The sequence below is a fragment of the Ananas comosus genome, linkage group 3 (genome assembly GCF_001540865.1).
Source record: "Ananas comosus cultivar F153 linkage group 3, ASM154086v1, whole genome shotgun sequence".
Lineage (NCBI taxonomy): Eukaryota > Viridiplantae > Streptophyta > Magnoliopsida > Poales > Bromeliaceae > Ananas > Ananas comosus.
The window spans coordinates 9,545,205-9,565,741 of record NC_033623.1 but is presented as its reverse complement, the minus strand read 5'-3'; the positions used below and the strand labels follow the sequence as shown (position 1 = coordinate 9,565,741).

General features: G+C 39.0%; 1 long non-coding RNA gene across 1 annotated transcript; it reads left to right on the top strand.

Moving 5' to 3' along the window:
- On the top strand, positions 12,268-14,845 carry LOC109707942. Its single transcript, XR_002215588.1, has 3 exons — positions 12,268-12,421; positions 12,642-12,927; positions 14,578-14,845. It is a non-coding gene; the product is annotated as an uncharacterized LOC109707942 (long non-coding RNA).

The following is a 20,537-nucleotide window of genomic DNA, read 5'->3' as shown; positions in this document are numbered from 1 at the left end:
GAGCAAGCGTGCGGAATTCCTTCTGTCGACTTCTTGCCGACGTTGGACGAGCGCTCGAGGTAGGTTAATGTTTACCGAAATTATCGGATTTCCTTCTAAGTCCAAAAATTGTCAGCATGTATTATTGGCTTTGTTCATCCTGTTAGTAGCTCAAATTCATCGATTTGTATGTTTTCTTTCAAAAAATCTGAATTTGGAGTATAAGCTAGTGATTTTATTTGAAATTATATATGTTGAATTGGGATTTGACTTAGCAGAAAACTCGTTAAATCTACACTGTTATTTTCTGAAAAGTTATCAGATTTAGCTTCAGGAGCTGTTATACTTTTGTATCCCCGTTGTTAGTGCGTACTGGATACTCAGAATAGTGTAGGGTGAGTTCACGCTAGTGTTGAGGAATCGAGCTCGTTTTACAGTAGTGTGTAAACTGTTTCGTACTGTCGGGTGCCGTCATGGTTGACAGTAGACCCAGATTTGCATCAGATTGTGCCAAGAGCACGTGAGCTTTACTTGTTAGATCAGTTAGACTCATTTGCATTGATTACAGCCTGTGAGAGCCTGGTTGAGTTCAGCAGAGACACGCTTGCATACTCGGTTGGGTTTCTCCCACGAGTGCTGCTCCGGAGTGAGGCTTTACTTGCGTTGGTGTCGCAGCAGTCCCGTTTGGGCAGTTTTTGGACCGGCCACCCCCGTGGGTGGTGTGCGGTGTAGCTCAGGTACAGGCTGGACGGACCAGTTAGCAGTCCCTCGAGAATGGGTCAGTGGTAGTTAGTAGTGATGCATTTCTGTGTCCACAGTGAGGCTTTGACTTGCGTTGATATCGCTGCCGTCCTGTTTGAACATTTTTCTTGAACCGGCTATCCCCGTGGGTGGTGTACGGTATAGCTTGGTTATAGGTAAGGTGGGTCCGCTTGGGCAGCCCGTGTGAGATTGGGTCAGTGGTAGCTAGTGATGCATATTTATATCTACAGTTAGTTGGTTTTGGTAGTGATAGTATAGAGGCATGTAGTTATAAAATTTTTTCAGCTTTCCTTACTATCCTGTGCATATCATTACTGTAGACTTAGTGGGTGGGCCGTTAAGGTCGATGACGGTACCCACTAAGAACTATTCTATTTTGTAGTAGTTCTCACATCCAGTTGTTGACAATTTTTCGGTACCCACTGAGAATTAGTCTGTTTTGTAGTAGTTCTCATACCCAGTTGTTGACATCTTTTTGTAGAGCCTTCGTCTGCGGTTGCTGCTATTGTGGTTTCTGATCGAGGCAAGGGAATCACGAGTTAGAGCCGTCCCTTCCTTGGTCGTTTGCTAGAGGAGCACCCGTCAAAGATAGTTTTGGGTTTTGGGTACATACTGTTATGTTGTTGTGATACTTACTGGAGCGAAGAGATGTTGTGGACCTATGTATGTACAGTGAACCTATTTGATTTTATATATTTATATGTGTTTATTTTAGCAACTCTAGACTTTGGTTGTAGCTTCTTTTCAATTGTAGGTACAGTTATCGTTTCGTATACATAGAAAATTTCTATATATACGGCGGGTCTGTTGGTGTGCTCGAAAAAAGTGAAAATTCGGGACGTGACATAAATATAAAAAAAACATCTTTAAATGTTAATTTCTTGTAGTCCGCGAAGTTTTTCAAAGGGTTATGTCGCACAATCTTTTTATTTTTTTATGACACCGTTAAACGAACATTCTCTCACAATTTCAATGCTGTACTTTAATATATTTTTACCTACTATACTGTATCTAAAGACAATTAAACAATCGTAGTTTTGTCAATTGTATAGTATTGTCAACAAATCCATTTTCACCCAACTAGCGAATTTTTTTTCACCCAATTAACAAATTTTTTCAGAGGTACATTAGAAGTAATAGAGAGAATGCATTCGGTCTATTTTGACAGCTAAGAGATGAATTCATTTATTAAAGATTCTGTTGTGTTGGCCTTAATCATTTTTAACATCTTTTTTTTGGTATAATGTTTTTCTATCGAAATGGACGAAAAGGCACATTTTAATTATTACTTCCAACAAATGATTTTTCAATAAACCTACAAACCTCTGTCAAATAGTTTATATTCAATATTTTCTTTTCACGTTGAATAGTTGGAGACTTCTTATAATTCTTACAACTGTATATAAATTCATTGAAATACGTAATTAGTTTAAATTTTGAAGTAAAAGTTGTTAGATTTTATCCAATGATAAATTTTGATGATAACATAAATTTTGAATTTACTTTGTCACTTAGTTATTTCAAGTTTTAGTTGGATTTGAAATGACTCTAAGCCGTACCGAAATTGATCAAAAATAATCATATCAATTAAATTGTTCAAAATGATCCAAATCAGATCAAATTGTACTAAATTGGATGCAAGTACTACAATAATATTTTGGAGGACCTCTTTGCAATTTTATTGGGTTTGAGCCGATCAACCAAATCAAGCTGACCAATCAACCACATGGGTTTGATTTGATCTTAATGTTAAATTAGTCATTATTTTTAAGGGGCAATTGCTTATATACCCCTGAAAAGTTTTCGACTTTTCGATCTACTCTCTTAGAAGACTAATATTGAAAATATCCTTTCTACGTTCTAACCTATTTCTAATATACTCCTAGAGTTAAAATCTGTTAATGAACTCTGTTATCTCTATAAAATTACTATTTTGCCCTTTCAAATATACCCTTCCACCATCACTGACTTTCTTATCTGCCCTTAAAGTCAGGGGCACAAAAAGTATTTTGACTTTTGGTCTTTTCCAATATACTCCCTACAGTCACCAACATTTCTTATTTGCACTTAAGTTAAGGGCAAAATTGGTATTTTAATTTTTTTTAATCGTGGTATATATTTAACTCACGTTTAACCCAAGTTAACTTAACAGGAGATAACTGCGAGGATATTTTTCAATAACAGTGGGACATATGAAGGATATTTTAGAAAGAAAAAAAAAGGGGTAAATCGGATATTTTCAAACGTATGAGGGGTATATAGGCAATTATCCCTATTTTTAATATAATATGAATTGAAAAGAGGCTGATATATGGTATGAATTCAAAAGTGATTTCATTATGGTATGATTTCAAATAATTTGAAATATGATATAAGTTAGTTTTACATATATGACATTAATTCAAAAGCTTTTTACAAATATAGTATAAATTCAAAAAGACTTTATATTTATGGTATTAATTCAAAAGCATTTTTACAAATGTGGAATGAATCCTAAACGCTTTTACATTTGTGATATTAATTTAAAAGGGTTTCACAAATATAGTATAATTTCAAATGAGCTTTTCAAATGTAGTTTGCAAATGTGGTATGAAATCAAAATAATTTTGGAATTAATTCAAATACATCGAATATGGTTGAAATTTAAATTAAAATCAATTATCTTTTCATTATACTTCTATTCTAATTTTGAAATGATGGCTTGAATATTGTGTGACATATATAGTATATTTAAAAGGGGCTTGAATATTGTTCGAGATATAACTTCACATTGAGAAAAAATTTTCTAAGGCATAATTGTTCTTTATTTTGTAATTGTGAGTTTTATTATGTAAAGTGTGATTGTAAGGGGCTTTGATTTTGCAGTGTTTAAAAGACGAAGTGATAGTAATTAATCATTATCTCGAGGAGAAGAAAGACCAGACTGGAGTAGGCAAGAAGGCCGAATCATGATAAATTATGTATGTTGTCTGAGTTTGCTTCTCTTCTTTTCTTTTTTTTATTTGGTTGTGCAATTGTTATCTTAATTTAATTTTACTTGAGTTTTAGTTGTTAACGAATTTTTCCTCCTTCTTAGTTGTCATTTGATGCTTCATTTGGTATCAAAGCGCGGGTCTCACTATTACAGACTAACTATCTCGTGAGATGATAACTTTTCATGCTTATATTGAAGGTCAATCCATCTCCCGTCTTCTATTCTTTACCGGAAGTAACTAAACATATTGAGCGGTGCATATTCAAATTTTTCTACAATCCCTTGATTTTGATGTTTGGGACATTATAGAAAACGACTATACCAATCCTTTCACAGCAACTAGCACGTGAAAGGTAGAGGACAAGGCTAAATTTAATTTGAACATTAGAGTGATGAACACTCTTCATTGTGCTCTTAATTCAAACGAGTTCAACCATATGTCCACATGCAAAACTACAAAAAAAAAAAAGAAAAAAATTAGCCGTCGTTCACGAGGGCACAAACCAAGTAAAAAAGTTTAAGATAAATGTGCTTACTCGTAATTATGAAATATTTTGTATGCAACCAAATAAAAGTTTTACTGATACGTTGTCACACCACATTAATCCCACATCGGATAGGAATGTGTGATTGGGTATATAAGAGGCTTAGACACTAGTAATAATAACTGGGCTTAAGCATTTTGGGCCGGTGTTTGGGCCCAACGAGTTATTGTTGCTAGTGGATTGAGTCGTTACATTTGGTATCAGAGCCAGTTCACCAGCCGAAAATGTGTAGCGAGTCTCGGCTGAGCCAGGGTCTGAAAGACAAGGTGATATATTATGCCGGAGTCTGTATGACAAGGTGGCCGGCTATGCCAGGGTCTGAATGACAAGACTAGCGAGACGAGTCTCACATGGCCTAGTGATCTTGGGTTGTGTGTGTGATTGGACTGACGAGGACGTCAGGGCCTTAACGGGGGAAGTCTGTCACACCCTTATTAATCCCAGATCGGATAGGAATGGGGATGTGATTGGGTATATAAGAGACTTAAACACATAGTAATAATAACTGGGCTTAAGCATTTTGGGCCGGTGTTTGGGCCCAACGAGTTATTGTTGCTAGTGGGTCAGGTCGTTACATACGTACACTAAGTTTACTATTATCATTAATAGTTTAAAAGGTTTGGGAAAGGTTTTTCTGATACAAATTTAGTTAGAAAAATACTCCAAAGTTTTTCTCAAAACGAACCTTCGGAACAAAAGTTGGTGGCCATTCAAGAAGCGTGCGATCTCAACAAATTTTCATTGGAGGAACTCACAGGGTCCCTCATGACTTATATAAGTCCCGATTGAAGACAGCCTCCTACTTCTATCATTCATAACGAAATGAAATGTATAACCCCTAACTCTAGCAAGGGAGATGGAGGCAACTCCGATAATGCCACTGACGACAAGATCTTACTTTTTTACTACAAAATTAAAAAAAGATCATATAAAGAAAGTATGGAGCTAGTTGGTTCGTCAAAGCTAATGGTAGATCAAACTTTTTTAAAACAGATATCAAATGCTACAATCGCAATAAAATCGGGCACATAAGTTATGATTGTGAAAATCAAAGTAAGTTTTCCTAAAAAAAGAAAAAGAAGAATAAAGTCTGCTCCACCGCTTGAAGTGATAGCGATTGCGACAAAAAAGAATCAAATAAGGAGGTCTCCAACTTAAGCCTTACCGAGGGATGCACACGAGGCGAATCTGGGGGCGGGACCCATGCCCGGCCTCTCGCCCTGAATGCGAAAAGTCGACCTCACCTCCCGCCCCAAATCCGTGATGGGTTGAAAATAGTTATCCTATAATTCGCACCGTCTCATAACCTGTCTCCCGCCGCACCCCGAATCCACTTTGCCAATTAGTATTTATTTTACAAATTATAATATTATAAATATTTTGTAAATATAAATCAACAAAGTGTAGGAGTTAAAGCATCAACCAATTAACCTATGTTCACAAATTTTTTTAAAAAATATAGTACATGAAATTAAGAGATAATAGTGAGTAACTAAAGATGATGCTTCAAATTAGCCCTCTAGAACCTTCTCTACAATGCCATCAGAGACAACTAGATGATGCTAAAAAATGGTGAAAAAAATAGGGAAGAGGAAAAAATATGCGTGTTGAAGCCATGGAGAGTATGATACTCGTAGGCGGAGGCACTAGGATCACCGAGAAAAACGAAGGCAAGGAAGGAGATGGAGACGAGGAAAAGGGCGGCAGAGGCGAGAAGAAGGGCGGCAGAGGCGAGAAGAACGAAGACTCTGAGATAGAGGCTAGTTAGGTGAGGAAAAGGGCGGTAGAGGCGAGGAAAAAGGTGGCTTCCGGCTGGTGATGTGGTTAGTGCGGTGGTGCCTAATGGGGTTTGGTCATTTGGCGCCTAGGGGAGGAGGAGTTGGGGTGGTGGAGTGGTGGGCCATAGGGTATGATGAATGTTGAGTTGTTGACAAGACTTTTAGGGTTTGCAAAATAAAATAGCTAGCCTAAAAATAGTTGGATTATTTTATAAATATATTATTTTTTAGGGGTATGTTAAAAATATATATATAAATGATTCTCGGGGCGGATTCGGAGCGGATCATGGTGGGGCGAATTCAGGGCGGATCAAAATTTTTTCCGTTTCCTGTCCTGAATCCACCGTGGATGAAAAAAATTGCCCCATTTCCTACTACAAATCCGTTTATTTGCTCCCGTTTACTGCCCCATTCGAGCGAATCGGGGCAGGATGTAGTGTCCCTGGTGTTTAGCGGCCTCGGTGATGTCAGCATCTGACGCTTGTCGACACATCTGGAGAGTGTCGGGACAAGTCGGGATCGTTTGGTGCAAAATAGACGCAAAATGGACTCAGCGCAAGGCGAGAGCGGAGTTCTAGTACTGAAATCTGCAAAGTGCAGATTTCAGTGTTGCATACCGGTACCAGTGTGAGGAGTACTGGTACCTCAGTGGAATTTTCAGAACTGATGCTCTCGGGTTTGCACGAGGTGATGCTTAGTACCGGTACCTACTTGTTGAGTACCAATACCGAGCCCGAGTACGAATACTGCATCGGGCTGGTACCGGTACCCAGTGTGCGAGGCTGCAAGCTACGGGCCCGAGTACCGGTATTCAAATTGAGTACCGGTACTCCAGCTAGATTTTTGAGTTAGTGAGAAGCCTTTTGGTCTTTTGATGTGTCATTCCTTCCCATGTTTATCCCCAGCCTTTATATTCACAGAGAGAGCTTAGGAGCTGCTTCTTCTTCTTTTTTCCCTCTCTCTCTCTAGCTGGTGGACTCGTACGTTGTAGAGGTCGTGACTCAAGCTCGGGAGGTTGTCGATTCGATTCGGAGGGCCGTTCGAGTGCGTGGACGTCTCGGTTGCGTCGTTGGGAGGCCGGGCGAGTCCGTGATTTCCCTCCTTTCGACTTCTCACCGTTGTTGGACAAGCTTTTCGAGGTGGGTTAATGTTTACCGAAATCATCGAATTGCCTCCTAAGCCTTAGCATCGTCAGCATGTTTCGTCGGTTTTGTTTTCGTTTGCTAGTACACGAATTCATTGAATTTGTATGTTAGAGCGTACGGATACCGATATCGCTTGCTCCCTTGGGTTCCGCCCCTCGAGTCTCGTAGGCTACCCACCTTACGAATTCTCCCTCGACATGCCTCCCTTTAGCGTTCCTATCGAGTCTTGCCTTCTTGGCCTTCGTGGGCGCCGCGCCCCACGAATCCCCGCTCGGCACACCTGCCTTCGCGAGCCTTGTCCTTTACGGAGGAACGTCCGTCGCTAGACTATCCCTCATCCGCTCGTACGCTCCACTACGGAGATCCAAGCCGGCATAAGGTAGCGCAAGCGAACCTAGGGAGGAAGCCTCCCGGTATTCCCCGCTCCGTAATGTCGTCGACCTCTCGCGTCTCCGACATTACCCTAGGTCCGTGTCCCTTCAACCGTCCATTAACCGGCTACACGGAACGCTAGGCTTGGCTACTCCGCTAGCCAAGGGACGACCCATGTCCTATGGGTCGACGGGGGAGTCGGGGCCACTTACGAAGTGTCCACCCCTCCTATATTTCGTATTTTTCTTGTTGCTGTTGTAACACTGGATGTAAGATTGACAACAATGTAATAACGTGCTTATATTCCTCATATCTAGCAATATTCAATATTCTTGCTTTCTGTTTACTATATGAGTCATGTTTGTATATATTGGTGAATTTGTGTTGCATTATTATACTCAATATAAAATCTGAATTTGGAGTTGAGCTAGTGTTTGTATATATATATGTTGGACTTGGAATTGACTTAGGAGAAAACACTCTAATCCTTCACTGTCACTTTCGTGAAAATTACGAGATTTAACTTTAGGAGCTATGGTTCTGTTGTATCGCCGCTGTTTGTATGCGGTGGATACCCAGATTAGTGTAGGATGAGTTTACGCTCGTGCTGGGATGCCGAGCCTGTGTTATGTAAGTGTGTAGACTGCTTCATATTGTCGGGTGCCGTTGTGGTTGACGGTGAACCCAGATTTTCTGTATATTGCATTAGATTGTGCCAAGAGCATGTGGAATTTGGTTGTTAGATCAGTTAGACCTTTTGCTTTGACTATAGCCTATGAGAGCCTGATTGAGCTCGGTAGAGACACGCTCGCATACTCGGATGGGCCGCGCCCACGAGTGCCGCTCCGGAGTCTGGCTATGTCGCGCTCCGTTGATGTCGTAGTAGTCCAGTTATGACTTCGCTCTCCACCGGCAGCTCTCGGGGTGGTGTTCGGTGTAGCATAGACCTGCGGGATGGGCATTTCGCCGTCCCCAGTGAGATTAGGTTAGAGATTGCATTTTTGCTATATCTACAAATAGCCAGTGTTGGTTAACGATAGTATAGTGACATATAGCTGTAGGGTTTTCAGCTTTCTTTACTATCTCTTGTACACCTTTCTGTAGACTTAGTGGGTGAGCCTTTGAGGTCGGTTACGGTACACACTAAGGACTATTCTATTTTGCAGTAGTTCTCACACCCAATTGTTGTCCCTTTTTGCAGAGTCTTCGTCTGTGGCTGCTGCTGTCGTTGATTCTGATCGTGGAAAGGGAGTCGCGAGCTAGAACCCTTCCAGCCTTATTGCTGTGCTAGAGGAGTACCTTTCACAGATAGTTTTGGGGTATTTTTTTGTACATCTGGTTGTTGCCGGGGTACTCGTTGGAGCGAGTTATGTAGTGGACTTTTTGTATGTACAGGAACCCCTCGAGGTTTTTATATATATACTATTTTCAGTTTAGAAGCTCTTACCTTGTGGTTGTATCTTGTTTTTGTTTACAGGTACAGTTATCGTTTCGAATATATGGAAAATTTCTATGTATACGGCGGGTTTGTTGGCGTGCCAAAGGAAACGTGGTGATCCGGAGCGTGACAGGAGCTCTACCAAACCGAATCTATGTATATCCCTAGCCTAATGTATGATGATGCACTTTCGAACTTTTGTTTGATGGCAAATATAAAAGATAAGATAAATGATTTAACTTATGATGAATTTTTAGAAGTTTTTATGATCTTTATAATAATATCCAAAAATTTGGTCCCAAATATGTTTTTTTAAAAAACAAAATACATCTTTGATCTCCAATTTAAATTTATTAAAATCTGAAAAGAAAAACTTAAAAAATAGAGTTAAGTTTACTAAAAAAGCAACTTGAGACCAAAAGTGACTATGAAAATCATAAAGAAATTATTTTATTTAAAGCTGAAAATGAATATCTAAAGAGGAATTTGATCGATTTAAGAAATAGTTTAGAAAGATTCATTAGTAGCACTAACGTTCTAAACATAATGTTGGGTAATCAAAGATCCTATTTGAATTAGACCAGACTTGGATGTCAACACAAGTCTAGTCAAAAAAAAAATATTTCTAAGATATTTGCAAAATATTTAAATGGCAAAAAAATGTGTTATGCATTTATCATAATAAAAAATGGCATCATATAACTCAATGTCAATTTATAAATAAATTTAAACTTAGACAACTTTGAATGGTGAAAGGTACTAACGCTACCTTTCACAAGTAGACCCAAATCCACTTTGGTACCCTTCTTAACTTGATTTTTTTTTTTCTATTTTTTTCTTTTTTTTTTCTTTTTTTTTCTTTTTTTTTTTAGTTAGGCTACACTCAACAAAGTGAAGTGACAAATAATACTTAGATAGCAGGTGCTCAAGGCACATGACGGACAACCTAATAAATTTATCGTCATTTGAGAATAGGGTAGGCACATAATCTTTGAAAATAACTCCAAAAAGGTCATATCATTGGAAAAGGCTCAACCGGTAATAGTTGTTTTAAAATTAATTATATTTATTTAGTCGAAATACTTAAACATAATCTATTGAGTATTAACCAATAATGTGACAAGGGATTGATCGTTAAATTCGAGTGACAAGGGATTGATCGTTAAATTCGAGTCAACCATTGTAGCAAAATTGACTATAACTCAAATTGTATTCTGTTTAAAGATCGTACAACCGAAAATGTATAGACAATATATTTGTGCAAGATTTCTCCGAGTAGAAAGATTTGTTTTTTTGGTTTTGGATAGTAATTTTTGGTTATAGCACTGGAGGCTTAGTCATGCAAGTTTGGATATCTTATCTAAACTTTTAAGAAAGGAGTTAGTTAAGGATTTTCGTAAATTTGACTACTTGAAAAATAGATTTTGTGAATGCGCTAAGGGAAGCTTGTCAAATCCTCTTTTAAGCCTAAAAATATCGTTTCTATTAATAAACCATTAGAATTTCTCCACATGGATCTATTTGGTTGAGTGTTACTAGTTTACGTAGAAAAAATTATGTTTTTGTGATTGTTGACGATTTTACTCGTTTTACTTGGACTTTATTTTTGTCATATAAAAATAAAGATTTTGAAATATTTAAAATTTTTATTAAAAGAGTTCAAAATGAAAAGAATTTGAAAGTTTCAAAAATTCGAAGTGATCATGATGGTGAGTTTTCTAATTGGAATTTTGACGATTTTTGTTCTTTATATGGTGTTAAGTATGAATTTTCGACTCCTAAAACCCTTTAACAAAATAGAGTCATTGAAAGAAAAAAAAAGATGCTTCAACAAATGGTCCACATAATACTTCCCAAAAATGATTTACCCATTTATTTTTGGGTAGAATTGTCAATCACTACAACAAAAACGGTCTATAGCGACACTTTTAAATGTCGGTATAGGTCAAAAAAAGTGCTGCTTGCTAAATTACCGACACTTTTAAAAAGTGTTGCTATATGTGGGGTCGCTAGGTATATAATGACAGTTAAAGAGTGTTGCTATAACCTAAAAAAGTGCTGTTAATTTAGCAACACTTATTTAAGCATCTAGTAACCGCCTGAACTCTATCTCGTTGGCTGCGGTGGCGAAGGAGGACGGGAGGGAAGGGCTCTTCGTTTAGAATTTCAGTGGATTGAGTTAGGGGAGAATGGGAGATGGTAATCGATTTTTCTTTTTTTTTTTTTCTTTTCTATTTGGAATCGAGCCAAATGGGCTGGGTTGGGTGGGTTGAATATAGTAACATTTTATTTTTTGTTGGATTCGGCTTTATATTTAGATATTAGTAGATGTTTTTTTAAATTTTGACATAAATGGGAGACTTAGACAAAAGTGTCCCAAACATGTGTCCCTATAACCTAATTCTGTTGTAATGAATACGGCCTATTATATTTTAAATCGTCTTTCTATTCGACCTATTTTGGACAAAACTCCATATGAGTTTTGGAATGAAAAGCCCTCCAAAATTTCATATTTTTGCATTTTTGGTTGTAAGTATTTTATTTTAAATACTAAGATGAAGGTTTATTTTTAGGATACTCAATTACCAGTAAAGTATATCGTATTTATAATTGGCGTACTTTAGTAGTAGAAGAAAGTATGCATGTTATGTTTAATGAATCTCACGTTAGAATGGTCTCGTATGATGAAGAAATCGATGAATTGAAAAGGATGATGAATAGGTGTCACATACCAGATTTTGGTATAAAAATAAAAATAAATAAAAATAGTGTGAGATACTATTTATATTGGAATTAGAGAAGTAAAACATAAGTCATAAATGACATGTGCTGAATCGGATTGGAAACAGAAGATTTAGAATTTTTTGTTGGAAACAGACAGATAAGTTAGCGGAAAATGCACAGTCTCAGAAAATTATGAAAATTGGAGAATAAGTCAGAAATATTTTTACGAGGCTAGATTTAAAGTTTCATATTTTTCTGACACCCGGAAGGTGAAAAATAAAATCCGACAAGTTATCTGCTAAAGATTACAGTTCGGCATAGTTTTCGGTGACCAAACGGGGTCGAAACTGGAAACTTAAGATATATTCTTACTCAGTATATTAAACCGAGCCTGTCTGTCAAATTTGAGCTCAAACGGACATTCAGAAGGGCTCCAACGAAAGTTATCAGATTTCAAGCTGCCCGGAAAGAATAGTGCATAGTTGAGGGACTAAGTTGTAAAAAGGGGATTTGTCCCTTTCTTCTTCCTCAGCCGAATGCAACACACACACACGACACACACACGCATGTAGAGGGAGAGAGAGAAACCTTCCTTTCTCTCTCTAAATCTCTCCCAAAATTGGTGGCCTTGGTGGAGATTGAAGCTTGGAAGTGAATCGCCTTCGTCTTCTTCATTTTCTCCATGGTTTGGAGATAGCCTTGAGGTGAGCTTTGATGCCCTCTCATGGTAGATCTTTAGAGCTTTGTTTATAATCTCTATAAACGGTTTTTTTGGGATCCTAGGATACTAATGAGATGTTTACTACTTGAATCTAAGGTTTATATGGTATATTTCTACAATAGATGAAACCTAGGGTTCAAAATGTAATTTTTGAAAATATGATGGTTTGATCTAAATTGAACCTATATAAACATAATTGCTAGGTAAACGAACGCGTTGGCGAAGACGGTTCGGCGATTCGTCAAGTCGTTACAAAGATATTGAAGAACAATGTTTGGAGCTTTGTTTCCACCTGTAGGGCCGAGGCGGCGTCCATAAATCGTGAAAGTGGATTCGGTGCTTCGTGGCACATAACCGAAGACCTATAATTACCGGGGTTGCGAAGCGGAGCACGGTTGGTGCGCAATTGCGAGTCTGGGCCGAGTCGGATAGCGGGTGCCGCGGGCGACCGATTGCAAGTGTCGACAAGCAATCGGAACGCGAAACGAGGTCGGTTGTGCTTACCGAAGCGACTAGGTCGCCTTCATGTCAAAGTAAACATGAAATTCATGTTGATGCATATGTACAAGTATAATGGTATTGTAGATGAGTTAAAGCATATAAATAGAATGTGCATGTTGATATACATATGCATGGTTAGAAGTGTGCTAAGGGCATCATGGAATATATGCTAGGTGCATGTAACATTATGTGAGCATGTTGGTTAAGATGCATGTACTAGATGATAGTTAATTATGCTAGTTGCTAATGGCATGTGGGTGCATTGGAATTATATGCAAGTGCTAGTTTCATGTCGATTCATAATAGAGCAAGTAAATGATAACATGTTGTAGATCTAACATGACATAATGAGAAATTGTTAAATGTATATACATGTTAGCATTATGTAATGCATGCTAGTAGTGATTGCATATTAATGCATCGGAACTATATACTAGATGATGACATAATGTAGAGATGCTAAGTAAGATACTTGATTGCATGTTGATAGACAAAATGCATATTAGCAATGTGAGCATGTGCATGAGGTTATGTAATTATAGAAACTCGCTGTGGACAATTAGGGACAACTAGATCGAGTGGCACCGAACCTAGTGTAATAACATAGGTCGAATATGAACCTAGGATTGAGAACCTAGGATGAATAAGATTGATGTTGAACCTAGTGTCGTGAACCTAGGCTAGATCGAGTGGCATTAACCTAGTGTCATGAACATAGGTTGACATTGATCCTAGTGTTGTTGAACCTAGAGTTAATAAAAATCTAGGTAGAGAGGTATTAACCTAGTTTAAAGAACATTGGTTATGTGATAAGGGCGTTAAACCGTGAGTCGGGTAGACCTAGGATAGAAAGTGTATTTGACCTAGATAGGTCGATATCATAGGGTTTGAGATTACCCTAGAGACTTGGAAAGTCGATTCCGGAATCTTAGGATTGTAAACTCGATAGTTCTAAAGCCGTGGGGGTAGTTGGCAATGTTCCCCTCCCACTGGATGAACTTCGAGGATGAGCTTAAGGCTGATTCGAGGCCGCGGGTCGAGTGCGGCAGGTTCCCCTTCCCGCCGGCAGAATCGTGCTTCGCTAGGGTTGAGTGTGGTATGTTCCCATTCCCTATCGGGGGTCTTCGGTTGCGGGTTGAGTATGTGGCATAATCCCCTTCCCACCGGAAAGATCCCTGACCACAGGTGTACACAGCTCTGGGCGACCCGTTGGCGAGATGTTTGTGGACTGAAGGCTGAGGTGTAGGTGAGAGGTCCTTCACCTTGAGCCGGATAGAGTGCGGACTATCCGCAGTTGATTGACTCGAGGCCGAGTCGGGTGGCTAGCTTGAATAAGGTAAATAGAAACCTTAGAGGCTAGTTGGATCTGAGCGAGATAGCGAGATAGAAGTAGAATCAAGAGATTTACTTATGATAGTACATTCTTGCATGAGTTGCATATTGCATAGCATTGTTACAGTTGCGAGGCAAGGTATGGTTCTATTACTTGCATAGTCAAAATATCTATCTATCTATTTATTAAACTACCCTGCAGTTGCCTCCTTTGAACCTGATGGCCGAGTTTTTCCCTTGGGTGGCCGTACCCACTAGGAACCATGGAGTTGGTTCTCACCCCACGTTGTTTTGGGGTGTTTACAGGTTCGCAAGTGAGCGGCGCAGTGACGCGAGGAAATGGCGTAGCTTCGTAGATAGCGCTCTACCCCAAAGACCAGAGCTAGCAGTACCCCGTCGACATAGCTTAGGAGTTAAAGAAATGAAAACAACACAATGTAACATAATGTATTAAAGATATAAATGTTGTAATAACTTAGATTGCATTTAGATGAAAAAGGAATGGTAGTTGAGATGTAAAATGCATGAATATGAATGAATGTAATAACATAGGATGTGTTTATATTATTTGATACCTTCCTTATGCAATCGTTGTATGTTGAATACTGTTCCTGTTTGGAACCTTCATATTGTATTGATTGCGATGCCTTGAACGTACAGGGGAGACTCTGTCCGCAGTACAGGGGAAACCATGTCCGTTCGGCGCTGGCGGCGCCGCGACCTCGGCCAAATAGGCGGATGGTCGTGGGCTGTGACAATAGGGCTTCTATTCGAATTGCTACAAAAGATAATGAATCACTTAATCATCACAAAATGATACTGAAACTGCATTTAAAGAAGGTGAAAAACCATCTAAATATGGTAAAGTCGTTCCAAAAAGTTAGAAGCATAAGTCTTCTCATTCTTTTGATCAAGTATTGGTGATTTATTAGAAAGTGTACACACTAGAGCCTCCGTTAGAGAAAATTGAAACAATTTGACTTTTCTCTCACAAATTGGGCCTCAAAACCTCGATGAAGCATACAATAATAAAAATTGGATCATTGCTATGCAAGAGAAATTGAATTATAAGTCCTCTCATTCTCTCGATCGAGTATCGGTGATTTATAAGATAGTGTACACACTAGAGCCTCCATTAGAGAAACTTGCAACAATTTGGCTTTTCTCTCACAAATTGGGTCTCAAAACCTCGATGAAGCATATAATAATAAAAATTGGATCATTGTTATGCAAGAGAAATTGAATTAATTTGAAAACGCGAACTTTGGACCATTGTAGCGTTAGAAAATTGTGTGAGATAAAACGCAGCGGAAAAAGAGAATCAAACTTATTTGATTTTTAAACCTCGAGATCCGATCTCAAAATACTAGGTAAAGAGGATCTCTCATATTGTTTAAGATTAAAGGGCGAAAAGGAAGATCTAATCTTCACCTTTGCACGGTAGATCTTTACCGCAATTTGATGATCGTGGAATTGGTTCTTTTAAAGCTGCACAAGCATCCGACCTCTATGGGTATCCACACGAGATCGCCGATATGATCGATATCCTACCGGGGTGCTAGCTCCCTTGTAGAGAACGTCTTTCTTTGCTAGAAGATCGAAGAGGAAAAGAGAGAGAGATGACAGCTAGGATTTTCTAAAAACTCCTGTATATTATGTAGAGAGATATAATCCTCTTTTTAATTATATAATAACCAGTAAGAATAAAAATAAATCTAAGTTTATTTTTATCCTTTCCTAAATTGGTTCAATTGATTAAATCCTAATTTAAATTGACTTGAACTCAATCCTAATTTGATCATATCAAATTAATAGTGCAATATTTGCACATAAATCCTCTCATAATTTACTAACTATTAGTAAGTCCTATCTTGCAGTATTTGTATTTTAATACCACTAATTTGTAACAATTACAGATTAATTTAATTATCAACATATTGACAATTAGGTCCTCCGGCAATTCAAAAATTGTGATCCAGCTTTTTGATCAGTCGCAACATTTTATGTGTGTGACCCCTTAGGTTCTATTCTATCTGATAGTGAGATATATTCTGATCGCTATCAACAATATCACTGAAACTTTTTTCAATGAGTTGGAATAATTCCAACTCTGCCCAATGAGAATTATCGATCATTCAGATAATTCTTATGAGTCTAACAATCTAGCAGTGATGCCTAACAGCATTGTCACGCCCTGGGGTTCCTTTTTTATTCAAAAGTAAAGCGGAAGTACCAAATTTTTTTTTTTTTTGAAAACCTGACCCCCAAGGTATGCCAGATCTGCCACAAATACAGAGAGTCCACTATTCACACGGACAGAGTCTCCCCTATATTTGCATGGCGTCGCACAAGTACAATATATACACTTCACCATATCAAGGACAACCACACATATGAACATCTACAGATAATCATATACCATTCACATTCATATTTGTTTCAACTAACAAGTATCCATAAAACCACAACTATTAGTTTAAAATGTTTTCTATCCGGAAACTCGTTTTGAAATACTAAGTCATGAAAACTACGAGAAAACATTTTTAAAAACTGTTTCCCACACGAAAACCTTTTACTTTTAAAACTCGCTATCACGAGGGGTAGAACATTATTTTTATTTCACAAAATCCACAAATCCTTTATTACATTCATAAATCCATATGAATTCAAAAGTGATAAGTCACCAAACCAATTAACTGTCTAAGTCATTTATTTAAATGTGTTGAGTTTGAGAATTAACCAAACAACGGGACGGTGGCACTATCGATCGCTAGACTCGCTCCTCACGAACCGTCCCACTAGGGCCCGCGACGTCACCTGTAATGGGGGTAGGTGGGTGAGAACATGAAAATATGTCTTCCCTCTCAGTGGGTACCGCAAGCCGACAAGGGCGAGGGATACTCACCAGTCAAGAAGGATAAACAACAATATGGGTAAGTGAAATACAATAGCAATGATAACAAATGAACAGGATATACAAATGCACAGCTACGGCTACTGTATGTATGCATCAATGGACAACGAGTCCAAAATACCTAATTTGGAACAGCCATATTGGTCCGCAACACCTCAGGCCCATGCTACAACTGCTCTAAATAGAAACAAGCCATATTGGTCCGCAACACCTCAGGCCCATGACCTCAGCATGAGCTCTTGGGTTTGAGAGCATATAACTCCTCTTGGGCTCACAGGCTGAAACACCCAACCAATTTTTCGAAAAAGAACACCTTCTTGCTGTGGATCAGACCGCTGGTGTTCGTGAAATGCGTACGAGCAGTGGCGATCGATGCTGATATGCTCAATAGCTAAACATTGGCAACTAGTCGACAATCCAACCCCTCAGGGTATACCGACTGTATAGGTCATCGAACTGTAAAGAACACAAGTACCGACCACTCAGGTCAACTAGGATAGAACAACTCAACATCCTACCGAAGTTATACAAATACAGACCACTCAGGTCAACTAGGATGAAACAACTCAACATCCTTCCGAAAGTATACAAGTACAGACCACTCAGGTCAACTAGGATGGAACAACTCAACATCCTTCCGAAGGTAAACAAGTATCGACCACTCAGGTCAACTAATATATATGCACAAGAACCGACAATAGGTCACAAGGACGACACGTCATGTATCGGTAAAATCCGGAACTAACCGTCAGCCACTTGCCGACAATCCTACCCCTCAGGGTATACCGACCGTATAGGTCATCAAGTAATCAAACTGACCAATTAGGTCACGATACCAATGCAGTACACCGACCGAACAGGTCATAGATATGGAGTACAACAACCAACCAATTAGGTCACGAAACAGATGCAACGCACTGACCGACTTGGTCACAATCTCACAAATAGTTACAAAACCGTTCTACTCTAAACATGATACAGAATATGTAAAGCAGCTAAGTAGAGGAAAATGGTATAGGTGCTAGGAAAATGGTATAGGTGCTAGGCTCAACAAATAGTAAATGAATGTAGAGTAACAACGGGAGAACAATGGTAAGAAGATATCACCGAGCGTACACCACTGTACCGACTTGAGATCGAAGCACCCACCTGTACGTATCTGGCACTTGTCATGACCCGGGGTCCCTTTTTGATTTAAAAGCATAGCGGAAGCGTCCAATTTTTTTTTTGAAAAATCTGACCCAAGGGTATGCCAGATCCGTCATAAATATAGGGAATCCACTGTTCACACGAGCAGAGTCTCCCCTGTATTTGCACGACGTCGCATAAGTACAAGATACAATTTCACTATAACAAAAACAACCACATATATGAACATCCACAGATAATCATACACTATTCACAACCACATCTGTTTCAATTAACAAGTATCCACAAAACCACAACTATTAGTTTAAAATGTTTTCTAGCCGGAAACTCGTTTCGAAATACTAAGTCATGAAAATCACAAAAAAAAAATTTTAAAACCGTTTCCCACACGGAAACTTTTTTTCTTTAAAACATGCTACCACGAGGGGTAGAAAATTATTTTCATCTCAAAGAAAACATAAGTTCTTTAATTCATTTACCAAAATCACATTTAACCAATGAAAGCCAACTGAACCATAATGTTTAAGTCATATCAACAGAAATAAAGAGGGTAGCAACTAAACAAAACAAACCGGGTTGGAAGCTCTATTGACCGCTACGAACGTGTCTCACGTCTCGTCTCAACCCTCACCGCCCGTAGTACCTGAAAAATAGTGGGGGAGGTGAGAACATGTAAACATGTCTCCCCTACAAGTGGGTACTGCAAGCCGACGAAAGCGAAGAGTACTCACCGGATCAGGAAGAGATAAATAAGGTCATGAGCAGATAACCAAATACAGTAGCCATAAACTGAAAGAAAGTAGAACAATAACAGAATATATAACTACCGCTACTGTAAAGAAGAACTGAATGCATACATGGATATCAAAACTATAGTGGTAAGACAAGTGTAAAGAAAGAACTGTAAGTATGCATGCAACAATCGCTACTATAGACATATGCGTCAACCAGACGTGTAGACCAAATATACCCAATCTGAAATCTGTGCTCAGTTAGTCCGCACCGCAGACCTCAAGCGTGTGCCCACTGCTACTCTACCATGCATATAACCCTTCTTGGGCTTACGGGTTGACACCTGCAACCATTTTTTCGGAAAAGAACATCTAGCCGCGGTGGATCAGACCGCTGGTGTTCGTGAAATGCAAACGAGTCTAGGGCGATCAATGCTGATATACTCAATGGCCAACCGTCGGCAACCAGCTGACAATCACCGCCCATAGGGGCAAACCGACCAATAAGTCATCAAACTGTATGGAAGCACAAGAACCGACCACTCAGGTCAACTAGGATTGAAAAACTCAACATCCTCTGAAAAGTATGCAAGTACTGATCAATAGGTCAACTAAAGTATATACGCAAGAACCGACCAAATGAATCACACTAATGTCACATCATGTATCACTAAAATTCAGAACTACCGTCAGCCACTAGCCGACAATCCTACCCCTCAGGGTACACCGACCTCATAGGTCATCAAACGACAAGAGTCACGAACTGACTGACTATATCACAAACATATCAAATAATGGATCTGCGTAAACTATAATTATCCGTCGGCAACTAACCGACAATCCCACCCCTCAGGGTATACCGACCTCAATGGTTATCGAACAACAGAAGTCAAGGAACCGACCGAATAGGTCATAGATACGAGATACAAGAACCGACTAACTTGGTCACCGGTCTCACATGAAATTATAAAACCACTGTACTCTAAACATGAAACAGGATATGCAGAACAGCTAAGTAGAGCAACAAAAAAATAAGGTATAACTACTCTACTCCTACTAATGATACTAAACATGAAAACAACGGAGTGGAGTACAATGAAAACAACATGGGTGCAAGGCTCAATATCTAATATGCAATAATAACCACAGGAGAACAAGGTAAGAGGATATCACCGAGCGTGCACCACTGTACCAACTTCGGATCGAAGTACCCACCTTTACGAATGTTGCATCTGTCTCCTGACTGCGGAAGAAAGTCACCCGGACCTAAGAAGGGTCCACCAGGTTAAAGTCTAACCCACACATAGCAAACACTAAAACCACAACCCCACAACTAATCCTATGGAGATCAATTTCCCAAAACCGACTACCGTAACTCGCCGGAAGTCTCAAAACCGCACCGGGACTTCGCCGAGACCCACGAGCTGTCCCGGAACTCACCGACTCACTCTACGAGTCACCCACTGCCACTA